Source organism: Nuphar pumila, chromosome 2 (assembly GCF_984573655.1).
Source record: "Nuphar pumila chromosome 2, dmNupPumi1.hap1.1, whole genome shotgun sequence".
Lineage (NCBI taxonomy): Eukaryota > Viridiplantae > Streptophyta > Magnoliopsida > Nymphaeales > Nymphaeaceae > Nuphar > Nuphar pumila.
Window position 1 is genome coordinate 4,162,122 of NC_143250.1, and position 14,501 is coordinate 4,176,622.

Consider the following 14,501-nt stretch of genomic DNA (forward strand, 5'->3'; position numbering starts at 1 on the left):
TTTCACCGAGCAGTGGGGCATGATACCGAACACGGCTTTGTTCTCAAAAATATCATCTAGGACTGCATCGATAAAAATCTTTTGATAGAGGACGAAGACGAAGAGCAGCCCGCCGTCCTGACCAAGCCTTTCCTAGATAGTTCAAAAAACTGATGATGCTAGAGTCTTTCTGCTTTCCTCCATTTTCTTTACCAACCATCTTGTAAGGGCAAGTCAGCCCGAGTCTTTTGTGACCTTTTGGTCAAGATGCTTGTAAATATTTCAGTTTTTGTTATCGGTTTTGCTTATAAATGAAATGTCAATTTCCTTCCTATCTTTGATATTCAATTCTTATTTCTTTTGCCATATTGGGGCATCTTTTATTACATTTACACTTCAAAAATCTCTTTTGTAATCAAATTCCTATTCTTTTCAGGATGAGGGGCAATCCCGATATCATCCACGAGAGAAATGATATTACCTATGAGGGTTTTTCAAAATCATGAAATTTTTTGCAAAATCTTCATCATGATCACCAAAAGTTCAAAATTTTGGTCCAATCTTTTTCAAAATTAACCATCGCGTTGATCTTCCTTTTTCAAAATCGGTTTCGAACCATTGTCTTTCAAAAATCAACCCTCATGTTGATCTCTCTTCAAAATCAACCCTCGTGTTGATTCTTCTTCAAAGATTAGTTCTCGTATGGATCAACCTCGCAGTTGATTCTCTTTCCAAAAATGATTTTCTCATGAACATTCTCATCTCACTTTAAAAATCTCAAGTGCAGGCAGGATCAAGCAAAACTCTTTTTCCTCGATTTTTATCAATTCTTTTCATTTGTCAATCTTTATCAGCCTTATCAATCTTTATTCATTTTTATCAATTTTATTGTTTTTTCATCAATTTTATTAAATTCTCTTGTCAATTTTTATTTTAAACTACCCTTTCATGTTAAGGGATAAACCTGATGTCTCTTCCTCATGAGGTATTCCTTTTTCCTTCTTTTTCCCACTCAGGTTAAGGGATAAACCTTAATTTTCCCACTCAGATTAAGGGATAAACCTGAATTTTTCCACTCAGGTTAAGGGATAAACCTGAATTTTCTCACTCAGGTTAAGGGATAAACCTGAATTTTCCCACTCAGGTTAAGGGATAAGCCTGAATTTTTCCGCTCAGGTTAAGGGATAAACCTGAACCTCGTCCTACGAGGTCCTTCTTCCTTCAGGATAAGGGATAGTCCTGAAGTCTTTTATTATCTTTCAAGCTTTATCAATTTTCCGTCAATTTTACCAAATTTCGCCAGACCTATGTCAATCTTTGTCAATTCTTTTTTTTTAGCAATTTTTATTGATTCTTTATCTTTACTAATTTGATTAATTAATTTTTATAAATTTTATCAATTTTTATTCTTTTCCCATTTAGGATAAGGGATAATCTTGAAACCCCTCATAGGAGCGATAATGCTACCTATGAGAATTCTTTTATAAAACAATTTTTCTTCAATTTTTCTTGATTGTGTAAATTTCTGTCAATTTTTATTCCTTTTAAAAAAATTTCCTCAATTTCTATTCTTTTCCCATTCATGATAAGGGATAATCTTGAGACCACTCATAGGAGCAACAATGCTACCTATGAGAATTCTTTTACAAAAAAAATTTCCTCAATTTTCTTAATTTTTCTCTTCATTTTTTCTATAACACTCCAAAATTTCAAACTTGCGAACCTTTCAAAAAACAGGCAAGAGACTAGAGAAAATCTCTTTCCTCCAGAGTTTGTTTATGAAATCAGCGAAAGATTTTTCTTTTGTTAAATCAGAAGGCAAGCTGACAACTTTGGGCATGTTAGCTAAAAGAACCAAAACTCACAAAATTCCGATATCCCAAAGAAAATCCGTTACAAACCCAAAGCGTCCAGGACGCGAGCTAAGAGCAGGAAGAAGAAGTCCTGAAGCCATATTGCAATTGCGTTATCAAATGTGGTGTACCTAATCATCACATGTACCCATAGAATGGGTTAGTTTCGCGAAAAAACTAGTAGGTGCACAAGAGAGACTACAAGAAACTGAGTTAAGTACATTTAATTCAGTATGCTATGTAGTTTAAAGCAGATATGCAATTAAACAGGTAAGCAATGCAAGTAGTAAGCAGTTTAAAGCAAGTAAGCAGTGCAAATGCGTAAGTAGTGCAAGTAGTAAGCAGTTTAAAGCAAGTAAGCAGTGCAAATGCGTAAGTAGTGCAAGTAGTAAGCAGTTCAAAGCAAGTAAGCAGTGCAACTGACAAACGCAACATACGATTCAATTGATCGTAGGTTGTGAACCAGCACGCAACTAGCTTGTTCTCGTTCCTAGAACGAGGTCTCTGCATCTAATCATCATCAGGACATCGTTTGTCGCTCACTACTTCTAACAAATGCTTTGTCCTGAACAACCTTAATCTATTATCATCTCTCAAAGCCTTACGCGGCCAACTGTCACTTGTTATGACTCACTAAGGCGTCATACTTTCTCAGGAAAAGCCTACCCTTTCATAGAAGGTCCAAGACACGATCACTATCTAAAATCGCTAACGATTTGATTCTCACATCTAAGTCTTGCATGTAATCATGCTAAAACAGAAAGCCAAACTATAGATTTATAAATGGCTATCTCAAACAATCTTAGAAGATCACAACTCACTATAACTTTTTATGGTAAGCAAAAACACAAGATTCACGTCGGATCGCTTGGTTCGAGAGATATACGACCTGACAAGGAATTACCGCCCTAGAGGGTACACCTGGTCTTGGACCATACATTTCCTCACAGAAGTTCACCGTCTTTGCGGCTACCCGTTCGTGGACAATGTACATCCTCATAGAGATTCTACCGCTCTAACTGGATTACTCGATCTGGGAAATGTACAACCTCACAAGGAATTACCGCCCTAGATGGTATACCTGGTCTTGGTCATACATACCCTCATAACGAAACCTTTGGAAAATCGGTCCCCAACAAATGCCATATCCAATGAAAATCATTGTGATACACGCATCAACACAAATGACCGCTCTCAGGGTCGATAGCCATTATTACAAGCAATAAGATCAACGCCGAATCACCTGGTCTGGGAAATGTATAACCTCACAAGGAATTTTGCCCTAGATGGTATACCTGGTCCTGGACCATACACTTTTTCACAGGAGTTCACCGTCATTGCGGTTACTCGCTCGTGGACAATACACATCCTCACATAGAATCTACCACTCTAGCTGGTTACCTGGTCTTGATCATACACGCTCTCGCAGATAATTCTTTGAAGATCCAGTCCTCAACAAATACCATACTCAGTGATACATGCATCTATACAATCGACTGCTCTAAACAATTGACCGCTCTTGGGGTCAGCAACCACCAATATGGGCATAAACATGAATATCAGCAATATATAGCGTATCACTACATATGGTAAAACAAAACACACGAGAACATTCAGACAAGCACTCATAACGATGTTCATAATACATACAATTACCATCAAATGGCCCAGTCCATCAACAAGTAATTAAATTAATCGTAAGGCATAAATCATTGCATCACAAGCCATTCATAAGCAATCATACGGCAGCAGTTATGTCACAATATGTAAGCAGCTTATAAGACAAGCAGCCACATCAATCCTAGTTGCCACCAGTTCGTAGATTACGAGTTGTATGCAATCACATCAATCATAAGAGATGCAAGTCAACAATGCTACGCTACAATAAGCACTAAACAGTTTGACCAAGGGGTAAAGCAAGTCACATACTAATATGTAGCAACTGGCATAATGCTATTATTATAAGCATTTAACTAGTATGAGAAGCTAGATGTTACTTAGCAAAGAACTGCGTAAGTAGTTTAACAAACTAGAGTAACGCCTTGACAGGCGGGTACAGCTCAACGAGTAGCATACTGAACTACCAAGCAAGTAAGCAATCGACCAGTGTGAACAAACTTTATGTTTCGATATTACTGGTCTTCTGGTACGCGCAGGTAAAACATAGAAACAACTGTGACTAGTTCGGGCGTCTGTTATTCTAAATGGCTAGTTGAGTCTGCTTCAAAGGGACAACTTTAGCCGAGAGAGGATTCCCCAAAGGAGGAAGTGTCACGGATGCATCCAACTTCTGCAGAAGTGTTGAGCTAACTATTGTAGTCTCTTTTCCCTTAACTCCAATGACTGAAGATGTTGGATCATTGCCCATGGGGTGGTTGTTAACAACCTGTCCATTGAAGTTTTGTACCGCTCTGTCCTCTCCCTTGACAGAACAACCAAAAGCGAATGAGTGTGTTAGGCATTGCTTAACTAACGACCCATCCTATGCTGTGGTCTTTAAACCACTCGAACATCTTGCTTGTAAAGGCGAATGTGAGGTCATTTTATGTGATTACAACATTGTGCCTTTAGCACTATTTAAGGTCGCACGACCTTCTCATTTGATCATTGCAGTACTAGACGTGTCGTGCACGACTACAAGTACTCTAGGATGAAAGGGGTATAGCTCCTCAATAGAAGCCTCAAAAGGAGTGTTTCAATGTCTAGCTTCCTCAACTTACTCAACTTAAAACCTCTAGCTTCCAATGTCTGTCTCCGTAATTCTAACTTAGCATTATCCCCAGCTCTAGACTCATCAATCAAAACAATATCATCAGCAAACAACATACACCACGGTATATTTTCTTGAATTGATCTCGTAAGCTCATCCATCACTATTGCAAATAGGAAAGGGCTTAAAGAGATCCTTGATGTAACCCAACCGTTATTGGAAAATTGGTTGTCAACCCTCCACAAGTGCGGATATTGGTTACTACTCCTTCATACATATCTTTAATTATACTAATGTACTTGAGAGAAACACCTTTCTTCATCATTGTCCACCAGAGAACGTCCCTAGGTACTCTATTGTATGCCTGCTCCAAATCAATGAAAACTATATGCAAATCTTTATTCCTCTCTCTATATCTTTCAATAAGTTGTCTAAGAAGATGTATAGCTTCCATAGTTGATCTTTCAGGCATAAAACCAAAGTGATCCTCTGATATCATGACAACCTTCCTCAACCTAGACTCAATCACCCTCTCCCAAAGTTTCATAGTATGACTCATGAGTTTTATACCATGATAGTTTGTGCAATCTTGTATATCGCCCTTATTCTTATATAGAGGCACCAAAGTACTCTTCCTCCACTCATTAGGCATCTTATTTGTCCGCCAAATCATGTTAAAAAGATTTTTCAACCATTCTAAACCTCTCTCCCAAGCATTTCCAAGCCTTGATAGGTATACCATCTGGGCCAACTGCCCTTCTTGATTTCATTTTCTTCAAAGCCTCTGCAATTTCTTTCTTTTTAATCTTGCGCACGAAGTCACGATTTATCTCATGAAAAGGAATGGAGAAGTCTCCAAGATCTTGAGCATGACTTTCATTAAATAGCTTATCAAAATAATTTTTTCATCTCTCCTTAATCTCCTCATCTTTGACTAAAACCCTTTGTGTTTCATCTTTGATACATCTAACCATACCCAAATCCCTCGATTTCCTATCTCTCATCTTTGCAAGCCTATAAATATCCTTCTCGCCTTCTTTGGTATCCAACTTGTCATAAACCTCCTTATATACCTTAGCCCTCGTGTTTCGAACTACTTTTTTAGCTTCCTTCTTTGCTATCATATACTTCTCCAAATTCTCATTATCACGACTCTTAGATTTCTATAACACTCTCTTTTAACCTTAATAGCTAATTTGACATCCTCGTTCCACCATGATGTATCCTTACCTAGTGGTGCACCACCTTTAGACTCACCCAATACCTCCTTAGCCACTTTTCTCATGCCACCCGCTATCTTATTCCACATAAATAAAAAACAAAACAGTAGCAAGTCTAATTAGCAATATTAAATCTAAAGAACTTGAAACATGAACAGGATTAGACGAGCACAACACCCAATCATATGCACATTACTTAAATCAGGGGACTTTCTCCTACTCAGGGACCTATATATATATATATATATATATATATATATATATATATATATATATATATATATATATATATATATATATATATATATATATATATTCGGAAGACATCCAGGTAAATATGCAGGTTGTATATCCAGGAAATGCAAAGGAAAATCAGATCATCCCAAAATAAAAATAAGGTTCTCATTCACGACATTAGATATATAGAATAAATAAAAACTGACAGTATAGGCGTTTTCATATTTTCTTTGATAGAAGTGTGCTTACACCTAACATCGACAGATTAAAACACCCAAATTTTAAACCCTATACATGGAATACAACGAAGACCTAAGAAACCTTGTTTAATTAAACATAGTGAACAAGAAGTTCAAGATGAGATTTCCCAAATTCGATGTATGAGAACCCATTAATCGGGTTTAACATGTTCACGGATTTGGGATTCCACCCTCACACGATTTAACCCCCATGACATGGCATCCTTGAAACACATACACCCGAAAATCATATTAAACCCTACCTTATTCGCAGCTTTTCCCTTCTTTTTTTCTCTGCAGCCATGCACACCTTACGTCGTGTGAGAGAGAGAGAGGACAAGAGAGTGAGAGAACGAGAGGAAAGAGGAGATAATGAGTGAGAGAGACAGGGGGTTTAAGAGGAGTGTGAGAGGGATCGATTAAAGAGAAAGAATGGGGAGGAGAGAGGTCGGTTAGAGATCGTGGGTAGGAGAAAGTAGCACAGCCGCCTCCTCTCTCTCCCATTCCACTAAGATCGTGAACCCTCTTTTAGGGTTTCACATTCTCCCCTTAAACGCCCTTCGAAAAAAAAAACTTTGCATCCTATTTAACGCAATTCCCCTTTTTTTTCAACTTCCCTTTAACGCGCTAGCGGGTGCGGGTTTGGTTCGACCGAACCCAAACCCACGACCTACCACGGCTGAGTCCATGTCTTGGGCGTATTCGGATCCATCCGAGGATTCAGACCCACATTTAAATATTTAACTTATTAAATATTTAATTTTTTTTAATATAACACAAATTAAAATTTTCATGGATACAATTACATTATTATGGATCTCTACTAACTTATTATGGATCCAGGGTCCATTGTGCTTCGTAAATCTCTTTAATAAATCCGGATCCAAGGATCCGAAGCTTTGATCGCACTCTAATTTGGAACCATGGATCCAGTTTAATATTCATAGATCCAAGACAAATATTTTAGATTTTCAAGCAACGTATCTCAGATCCAATTTGAATTTTAATTGGATCCTTATCATACTTAAATCTCTAATGTTCAAGATCCATGTGAAGTAATGTGGATTCCAAACATCGTATAGGCTCTTACGAATTCCAAATAAAGTGTTATAGATTCGATATAGAAATTTTCTCTTTATTACTATTATGTGAAACTATGAATCCAATTTAACATACGTGGATCTAGGCCGCTGTTATGGATCCCAACATAAAAGTTTTAATTGGATCATCGCCATAATTAAATCTCTGATGTCCAGGATCCAAATGCAAAATTGTGAATTCGAACGTCGCATAGACTATACCAATCCCACTACAGTATTGTAGGTCTAAATATCTAATTTCTCATTTCAAATTCAATTTAAACCTCACGGATCCACACAATTCGTCTTGGATCCAATATGAAATTTGATCATGATATTAAGGATCCAATACTAGAGATCTGATCCATTTGTTTGAAGTCTATTATTAAATATCAAATTTAAGGTTCGTGATCCGATATCTAAGATCCAAATGGAATATTGAAGATCCGAATAGGGTATTATGGATCCGATATTGAAGATCCAAATAGGATATCCGAGATCCAATTACGAATAAACAATTAAAACAATAAAAATGACCTTGTACCAGTTTAAGGACCTAAATTTTAAATTTATCTGATAAAATTCACGAGTATTACAGATGAGATCACGGCACCGGAGGTAGAAGGTGTGGAAGAATTGATCCTCATGAATTGTTGGAGAGTTTAAGTTATGCAGTGGAGTCTTTTATATCTCCATCTCTTTTTTATTCATCACTTGAATTGCTTAGACACTCTCTAACGGAAGCCACCTTTCTTTTGAGCTTAGGACAATCCGGTCGAAGATGACCCGCTTCATTACAATGGTGATAAATAATTTTTCTCCCTCCACCATTGTTATTTTTCCAAAAATGAGAAAGTTTATATGTCATTATTTTTCGATCTTGATACGGCATGGACCTCATTAATATCTTTCTTTAGAGCCAAGCGAGTTTCTTCTTGGCACAAGTTGGCTAATTTCACTAAGAGGGGTAGAAGCCCTATGAAGAAGGGACCCTCTTAGTTGTTCAAATTCGGGACGAAGCCCATGAATAAATTGAAAAAACCTCTCTCTCTCTCTCTCTATCTATCTATCTATATATATATATATATATATATTTGCTCTTGCCTCCTAGCAATAGCACTTCCTTCTAATTGTAATTCGAGAAGAACAAGTTCATCCCATAATGGGGATATAGCACTATAGTAGTCTCTAATGCTTTAGTTTCTCTTCTTCTTTTTTTTTTGTAAAAAGAAATGCCTAGCAAGGTCTTTTTTAGTGTACATACATTTCATAAAGAACCAAGTTTCATTTGCTTTATTAAATTTTGTAAGATTGGCGCATATTTTGAGATCCACATTATTCATGAACCATGCTAATATCTTGGCATGCTCGTTTTCCCAATCTTTAACTTTCGGCCAATACTTCATGAAGAGGTTGAGGTTCGTCTTTCTCACAATGAGTAATAGTGACCCAAATATTTTCGAATTTGGGTCCAAGTCCTTGCATACATTGAACAAATTCCTCTTTCAAGATTTGTTTCTTCCTTTGGAGAGCATCATTAGGGGTATCTCAAATATGCTCAAAGTTAGCCATTTGGTCCCAAAGTCTTTTCAAGGCACCATAGTATTCTTGTACACTTTTGTCACCTTGTGTATATTTATGGATTTTGTTATGAATTTCCCATTTGTGAATGACATCTCTTTGAGTATAAGTTTGCTTGATAAAAGTCCAAGCTTCATCCACTCTCTCAAACTCTAAGATGTTCTCACATGGTTCTTTGCACGTACTCCCCATGAAAAGATATAGTAACTTTAGCATGGCCTACTTTCCATGCTTTATAGTCATTTTTTTAATCTAAGAGAGTCTTTTCTCTCTCGTTTCCTTTAAGAAGCTCTTCTTTAGTAGTATCATCCCTTCCCACAACCTCTTTAGTAAAAACGGGTTGAGGTTTCAAAGTGAAACCATCAACCATGTGCCAAAGCTCCTTCCCTACTAGGATTCTTTTTGGTGTGGTGATCCACATGTTGTAGTTGGTCTCATCAAATTTGATGTGAACAATGGTTACAACCTCTTTGTCGGCTATGGAGGTAAAAGATAAAGATAGAGAGAAAGAAATGAGGGAGAAAAAGAAAAAGTTGAAGAAGGATGATGACGCGCTTCCTGAAACAATGAACCGACGCTCCTCCGATCTTCACGGTCCACCACGCAATCTTCAAATACAAAAAACAACGAGAGAGCACCAAGGCTCTGATACCATGTAATTGTAATGCACCGAAATTTAACCCAATTTTTTTTTTAAGGATTTTTTTTTAAAGCGGAAACAACTAATAATTCTCGGGTTAAGCATTTCAGAACGATACAGGAAGGTAAAAGCAAACCACACCATTTTTTTTTCTTATTTCAATAATAGTAGAATCCAAACAGAGTTTATCACATCATCAGTCTTAAAACAAAAATTTCAATCAAAAAGCAATTAGGACCGCCAGGGAACAAATAAATCCAGTCATGGTCAGCGCCTCATCCTGCTTCGCTCATGGACTACTCTGTGCCTGAAAATGATAAAAATTATAGGAATTAGACTACCACGTCTAAGTAGGAAAACTACAATTATTCTTGCAAGTAGATCATGTGTCAGGTGTGTGATGTGGGTGTCGTGTTTGAATTTCAGTCTAAATATAACCACATAAGGAATTTGATGCAACAGCAATGACAGACATATATCTAAATAAAAAGGTAGATTATGTAACAGTTATACTTAAGCACAAAAAGCATTTTATGCAACTATAACAATTAAGCAAGGTATTAAGCAATTAAAGCAGAACTTACCCTAACATGAATAACATCAATATAATATCCATAATATGAATTCAATTAGCTAATATATGCACGGTTTAGGATGTCGTTTTCATCATAAGCACCAAATATAAAGCATGATGGGAGAGTATGCAAATGTCTCTTTATTGACTCCAACACAGTGTTACCTAACTGTTCTAATTGATATTTATCTTTTCTTTTCCCACGGGTACACGCGGGCCAAGGCAACCATCTCAGAAGAAAACGTTCGGGGGTATATTATTCAAGGGTATTTTATTAACCCGAACATTCTAACTGAGACTGAAATCCCAAGGGAGCGGCCAGTGACCGAGAGAAACTCCCAAAGGCCAAAACCAAAACAGGATGCATCCCTAACTTCTGCAGAAGAACAAAGAACTACCACCTAGGACAAAATTGGTAGTCTGGGTCCCCCAACTCTGAGGACTGGGACCAACGAGTCGCTTTACGCTCGAAACCAAAACACGTGCCCCCAGAGTTTTGTACCACCTACCCTCTCCAAGGTAAGCCCAAGAACTGAGTGGGTTAATCTTTTCATTTAATTTATTTTTCGAAGTACGGGGTATTTTCCCCAACTTCCCCCCCCCCCCCCCCCCACTACCACAGCAGTAGAACTCCTAACCTTAGTCATTTTACTAAGGTGAAATAGGACAGTCCCCATTTATTTGCCATATTGATTTCATAACCCACCCTAGGTGCTCCGGTGCCTTTAAACCAACCAAGCACAATGCCCAGTGTCTTTAAACCAGTTAGACATTCAATCATTTATAATAAGTTTTTTTTTCATCAGTTTCATTGTCATAGCCTACAAGCTAATAGTTCCAATACCCGTATCGGGTATTCAACCCATTTTGTCCGTTAGGCAAAGTTTTCCAATGTAATACCCTACTAAGTGAAACTATCTTTTATTGGTTATAGCATATCAAATGACAATATTAACAGCATATTGCTGTTAAATTATGTAATCAAACTTGTAATTTCGTATATATATTTTATATATATAAGGTAATACATATACATATATATAATATATGTATATGTATTTACCAATTATATATATAAAATATATATAGTCATAGTAAGGGTAATTTAGGAATTTTACACATATTGTTTTTCAAGAATATGTTTTTTGTATTTTCTTTTTTTCTTTTTTCTTTATTTATTTTTGCTTTTTCATTTAATGCATTGTACATGCATTGGGAGGGGCCCAACCCACTAGCCGTTGGACCCCTCCAACGGTCACATTTGTGACCGTTGGAGGGGCTCCAACGACTATGTGGAGCCCCTCCCAAGGCCTCCTCCAAAGCCCTATATATATGGGCAGCTCCTCTTGTATTTCTTCAAAGGGATTTGGGATTATAGCCCAACCTCTTTAGTGTTTATGAAACTTATGGGTGCAAGTGCACATTTGTGATTCGGTGTGTTGTGTTTGTTGTGCACAAGTGTTCTTGGGTGTGTATGTTCACACATTTATTCTTAAGGTTGTTGTGTTATCGACTAAAGTATCTTGTTGAAGATACTTTTACATGGTATCAGAGCCTCGTTGAAGAAGAAGAATTGCGACTCGCCTTCTTTTGCATTCCTCGAGAAGCGTGCCTTCAAGTTTTTTGAAATCAAAGAGGATCATCTTCTTCGAGCAATATTTTAGGAGCTCCTTTTGTCAAGAAAGACGCAAAAAGTAATTAAGGTACATAATATCTCTTGCATTCTTTCCTCTCTAATGGGCGAAAAAGACTCCCATTTTTCTCTTGGGTTTAAGCTTAATGGCTCAAACTATCATGTTTGGGCCGGTAATATGGAAGCCCATATTAAAGGAAAGGGGCTTTGGGGTTACGTTTATGGATCCATACCGGAACCGGAACCCAAAATTATCATTGTTGATGGAGGTGATATTAAGATTCTTGAAGGGGATGAAAGACAAAAGGCCCTTGAAGAGTATTCTAAGAAACATGATGATTGGGAAATGAAGAACTTCAAGATATTATCTTGGATTTTCTCATCCGTTGAGACCAAGATAAATGCTAACATCATCAAATTTAAAAGGGCTTCCGAAGCTTGGGTATATCTTGAGAAAATGTACACCTCAAGAGATCTATCCCACAAGTACTTTCTTCAAAAGAGGGCTTTGACTCTCCAACAAAATGACATGACCATTCGGGAGTACTTTGCCGAATTATCCTCTATTTGGGACGAGCTCGCAATTCTTGAACCTAAATGGAGTGGTGAGGCTATCGAATTAAGGCACAAACAACTTGAAGAAGACCGGTTCTTCAATTTTTTAAATGGTCTTAGACCCGAATTTGAACAAGTTCGGTCCTCTCTTCTCTCCGCCTTCACATCCCCCTCACTCGAAGATGTTATCACCAAGCTAAGTGGTGAAGAAACCCGTATGGGGATTGGCAAAAATAACCCTAGCATTCTTGTTACTTCTTCTACTCAAGAAGATGGTGAAATGGCTAATGCCGTGTCAAGACCGGGAAATAACATGAGGACCTATAGACCTCCTCATTTCAAGAATCAAGGTCAAGGAGGAAATGATCGGTATGGCAAAAGAGACTATAGCAAAGTAACTTGCTATCATTGTAAAGAACCCGGACATATCAAACCCTTGTGTCCTAAATGGAAGAAATTGATTGCAACGGCTATGGCATCTCAAGTTGAAGAACGACCCCCTTTATCAAGTGAGTCTCTTTCTCTTCAACAAATCGTGGAAGCCCTACAACCTCTTCTCAAGGGAGGTACTTCCGGAGCCGCTATGTCATCCTCTTCCCCCGGTAAGACATCTTGGCTTTTAGATTCCGGGGCATCCTTTCACATGACCCCTAGTTATTGCACTCTTTCAAATTTTTCTAAAAGTGTTTTTCCATCCTTTGTATCAACCGCGGACGGTACATCTCTTGAGATTAAAGGAATAGGTAATTTTGAAAAACAAGACTTCTTTGTTCCAAAAATTCGTTTTATCCCAAACCTTAACCTAAATCTTCTTTCCGTTTCCCAACTCTCGGACCATGGTTGCGATATAAAATTTTCTTCTAATAAATGTTGGATACAGGATCGCCAGTCCGGGAGATTGATTGGGGAAGGCTCTAGAAGAGGAGACCTCTACTACGTAGATTTTCTTCAAGTTCCCAAGAGTCAATTTTGCAACGTCGTCCAAAACAAAGACATTCATGTATGGCATAAGAGATTGGGTCATCCCAATATTGTTAAAATCTCGTATTTGCCTTTTGTTAAACATCTTTGTAAAAGTGACTTTTTGTGTAATGAATGCATTCTTGGGAAAATGAAATGTTTGCCTTTTCCTCAAAGATCCATGTTTACGACAAAACCATTTGAAATTGTCCATTCCGATGTATGGGGACCGGCTCCAGTAATGTCAAAAGGAGGTTTTTCATATTATGTGATCTTTGTGGATGACTATACTAGGTTTTGTTGGATCTATTTCCTTAAACATAAACATGAATTTTTTTCAACCTTTAAAAGTTTTCACATGATGATTTCAAATCAATTCAATGGATGTTTAAAAATCTTTAGGTCTGACTCTGGAGGAGAATACCTCTCAAATGAATTTAAGAGTTATCTTGAAAATTTTGGAATTCTTCACCAAAAATCATGTCCGAAAACCCCTCAACAAAATGGGTTAGCCGAACGAAAACACCGGCACATCATTGAAACAACTAGGACTTTGCTCATTTCTCAAAACATTCCAAAAAATCTTTGGGCTGAGGCAGCCCTTACCTCTGTCTATCTCATAAACCGACTTCCATCGAAAAATTTAAACAAAATTTCTCCCTTTGAAAAACTGTATGATAAGGAACCTGATTATAGCAGGTTAAGGGTCTTTGGGTGTAAGTGTTTTGTTCTTACTGATAAGAATGACAAACTTTCTCCAAAAGCCATTCCTTGTGCCTTTCTTGGCTATTCTGAAACCCAAAAGGGGTTTCGTTGTTATGATATCAAAAGTGATAAATTGTATGTTTCCAGGAACGTGAGTTTTTTGGAAAATGTTAGTGGATTTGAACGTTGTGACCCCCATAATGAAAATATGGATTATTCTTTTTTATTTGATTTATTGAATAAGGACGATGATACTAGTGATAATGAGTCAGATCAAAGTAACCCAAATGAACTTGAAACCGAGGAAAACATCTCCTTGTCTCCTTCGTCACATCAACCTATTGAATTACCTAGAGACCCTATCACCTACTCTCATAGAGATCAAAACAACTTTAGGAGTGCTCTTGACAGATATAATGATGCCAGTCCCAGTGCCTCTCAGAATGAAGTGATCCCTCGTAGAACTGAGAGAAGTAGAAGGCCTCCTTCTAGGTTCATTTCCTATGACTCTTTCTCCCCAAGATATAGAGCCTGCC

At 37.5% G+C, this 14,501-nt stretch overlaps 1 protein-coding gene across 3 annotated transcripts in view; it reads left to right on the forward strand.

Moving 5' to 3' along the window:
* Nucleotides 1-14,501, forward strand: part of LOC149844527 (sphingosine kinase 2-like) — an 80,687-nt gene that overhangs the window by 56,448 nt on the left and 9,738 nt on the right. The gene's annotated exons all lie outside the window — the stretch shown is intronic.